This window comes from Pteropus vampyrus, unplaced genomic scaffold (genome assembly GCF_000151845.1).
Source record: "Pteropus vampyrus isolate Shadow unplaced genomic scaffold, Pvam_2.0 Scaffold87, whole genome shotgun sequence".
NCBI lineage: Eukaryota > Metazoa > Chordata > Mammalia > Chiroptera > Pteropodidae > Pteropus > Pteropus vampyrus.
In genome coordinates, this window is record NW_011888868.1 from 1599685 (window position 1) to 1603664 (window position 3980).

Consider the following 3980-nt stretch of genomic DNA (forward strand, 5'->3'; position numbering starts at 1 on the left):
GATTAAAGATTTAAATGTAAGACCCAAAACCATAAAACTTTTAGAAGAAAACATAGGCAGTAAACTCTCTGATATTATTAACAGGAATTTCTTTTCAGATATATATCCTCGGGCAAGGGAAACAAAAGAAGAAATAAACAAATGGGACTACATCAAACTAAAAAGTTTTTGCACAGCAAAGGAAACCATCAACAAAGCAAAAAGACAGCCAACTGTTTGGGAGAAGATATTCACTAATGATACATCTGATAAGGGGTTAATATCCAAAATTTATAAAGAACTTATATGACTCAACAACAACAACAAAAAACAGTCCAAATAAAAAAATGGGCAGAAGATCTGAACAAATACTTCTTCAAAGGGAAAATATAGATGGCTAACAGACATAAGAAAAGATGCTCAGGGTCACTAATCATCAGAGGAATGCAAATTAAAACCACAATGAGATATCATCTCACACCTGTCAGAATGGCTATCACCAATAAATAAAACAGCAAGTGTTGGTGAGGATGCGGAGAAAAGGGAACCCTCATAAATTGTTGATGGGATTGCAAATTGGTACAGCTGCTATGGAAAACAGTATGGAGGTTCCTCAAAAAATTAAAAATGGGTATACCTTTTGACCTAGCATTTGCACTTCTGGGTATTTATCCAAAGAAAACCAGAACAATAATTTGTTAAGATCTATGCACTCCAATTTTCAAGGCAGCACAATTTACAATAGCCAAATTATGGAAGCAACCTAAATGCCCATTAACAGATGATTGGATAAAGAAATTAGGGTTCATATATCAATGGAATATTACTCAGCCATTAAAAACCATGAAATTCTACCATTTGCACAACATGGATGGACCTAGAGGTTATTATGGTGAATGAAATAAATCTGACAGAGAAAGATAAATACCATATGATTTCACTTATATATGGTATCGTATAAGTGAACAAAAAGAACAAACTAATCAAAAACAAAAAGAACGAACTAATCAAAAACAGACTCAAATATAGTGGAGAATTTAGTGATGGACAAAGGGGAGGGGTGTTGGGAGGCTGGAAGAATGGGATGAAGGGTTAAAGAAGTACAAATTAGTAGCTGATAGTTGGGCACGGGGAGTATGGCATAGGGAATGCAGTTAACATTAATAGGATGGCTAAGTGGAGGGCCAGGGGAGGGAGGGAGCAATTGGGAGGATCGTTTTATGAACATTATAGATTTCTAACCAATGTACTGTATACTTGAAACTAATTTAAATAAATAAATTTATTGTAAATAAAAGAAAGAAAGAAAGGCACTTTCCTGGCTTCTGAGTGCAGGGCATTGAGGGAATGAGACTATTTGTTTACAGGATTGTGAAAGGTAGATAAGGCAGAAATGTGAGACTGTGCCAAAGGAAGGTAGTCCCAAGTAAGAGGCTCTAGAAGGCCTAGACTAGAGGTTTCATGAGGACAGAGGATAGATGCAATGAAGTAATGGGAGCCCACAGGGACTAGGGGAGATACATGATGGAGTGAAAGGTAGATAGAAACAAGACCAGGAAAGGAGGAACAATTATTTAGGAGCTGGCTCCAATATATTAAGTTCATAGATAGTCGACAATAAAAATGTGCACATTTGCTGGTTTGACACCTTAGCTACCCGCTCCCAGCACTTGTCCAAGGCTGCACACCTCCTGACCAAAGTCATTATTGGTTCAAATGTGGCTTAAGGATTTGCTTCCCATCTTTTGTTTAAAATGTCTTCTTTGTTATGTCTTTGTTTTATTCCTTCCTTCATTCAACATGTTTGAGCACCTTCTTTGTTTAAGCACTGTTCTTGGAATATAGAATGAATAACAGACAAAATCTCTGCCCTCATCATGCTAACATTCCAAGGTGGGGAGGGGACAAGTAGAATAAACAAATAGATGGAGTTTATAATGTGTTAGTATGTTCTATATGAAGAATCTGCTTTTCTCTCTAACTTTGGTTCTGTGGTTCACGAGAGCGATTAGCTCACATTTGTGTTTAGGTAGCACTCCTGGATCTCTCCTTTTCCTCCACGCGACTCCCATAAAATCACTTCTCAACCCTCTCCTGACTCAAATGTCTAGTTCTGCACACCTTCTAAAGATCCTGTTTATCTGGGAAAGGGTATTTGCTATGGGCACTTTTGCTACTGTGCATACGTACGTTGGGGGCAGGAGGTGAGTTCAAACATGGAAATAGCAGAAGATGGTGCTAGTGCAGACATTGTATGGGGGCTTTGCTGGGGAGAGAGGGAGGTTTCCATTTTCTGACTATCTTTCAATGAGTAAAAAATGTAACACACTTACAAAGGGTTATAAATTGGGCTGAACTCCACATTATGAGTCTCAAAGCCCATGAACTTGCCAGTGATCCATACTTATCCACCTCATTTCCCATTCTTCAACCTCAGTCTCAGCTCTTCAGCTTCCTTCCCTAGTTCCATGTTCCCTAAACACTTTACTTACTTCTGATTCTCTTCTCCATGCAAGAGGTTTGCTAGCTTACAGTATCGTCTCTACTTATCTGTGGCTCACCCGATATTCCATACTAATTTGTGTGCCAGGTACTTTCTAGGTGGTGAGCATATGACTCTGAGCAAGAGATACATATTCTCTGTCCTTGTGGAGCTTATTATCTAGAGATCTTCTCAAAATTTAACATGCATAAGAGCCCTGACGGATGCATTAAAAGGCAGACTCCCAGGACTGTGGCTGTCTGTGGCTAGGCCTCAGAATTAAATTTCTAATAAGCTCCCAGGCGATGCTGATACTGTTGGTCTGTGGACCACACTCTAAGGAATATAAAGATAAATAATCAGGTTTATTGGTCATAACTTTGTACTGAAAGAAATAAAGATCCATTAATTTACATAAGAAAAAAGGAAATTACTGGTTCTAGGACTTAGAAGGATAATGGAAGAACTGTCTGAAGCAGAACCACAGGGTTTGGAATCAAGTACTCACAGCCTTCTGGAAGGAAGCTGTTTTTCTTCTCTCATTTCTGCTCATTTCTGCTCATGTCTGTAGAGAAGACCTTTCCATTACCAGGTAAATATGGCTTCAGGTAACTCAGGATTTTCATCTTCTCATTTAAAGGCTCCAGTAAAGACATATATACATCAGCTCTAGGGAAAGGCTCTAATTGATGCTACTGAGGCCCACACCCACAATTTAAAGTCATTGGTATTCCCAGGGCCTGGGCCATGGCAAGTATCAGAGAAGAGGGGTCTAACACCAGGGGTGGTGGAAGGGAAAAGCTGTCAGACAGATTTAAAGCAAAAGTTTCCATAGTCCCCTGGAATAGTTACTTATAGGTGGTTATTGTTCTAATAGGGCAAACACACTGTGCTTAGTGAGTACTTAGAAGGATCACTGACCAGACAGAGAAGCTTCCTAAGGAAAGTAACATTTAAAACTGAGACCACAGAGATGAATATGTATTAGATATATGAAGAAAGATATGAAAGAGTGTTCTGAACAAAGACAAAAAGATAAAATGCCTCAAGTACCTTGCCACAGGAGAGAGGAGATGAAGAGGGAACAGGACAGAAAACGAGCATCAGAGACAGAGACAGATACACAGAGAAAGACAGAATGAGAGAAAGGAAGACAGTGGGCAAGTGAGAGAGAAAGAGGGAGCCTGTGACTCAAGCTGGAATTTACTAGGTTCATCTGATTGACCACATCTGTGTGGGATGAGGCATTTTGATTGCAACTATATGTAAACTAATAGAAATTATCTAGATTTATGGAAGGAGTGGATTTATTGAAGATAAAGAAATGATGATTGGAGCAGAGGTGGGTATTCTGGCTCTCGTGAAGAGCCTGCTGATTTTTCATTAGGCCTTCCCTTTTGATTACAATTTTTATTTGGTCACTAGTAAAATTTCAAAGACCCAATTATGCCAAAATCACATAGAGCTGAAGAGTTGCTCTAGTCTGATGTATGAATGTTTTCTGCAATATTTGCATTTC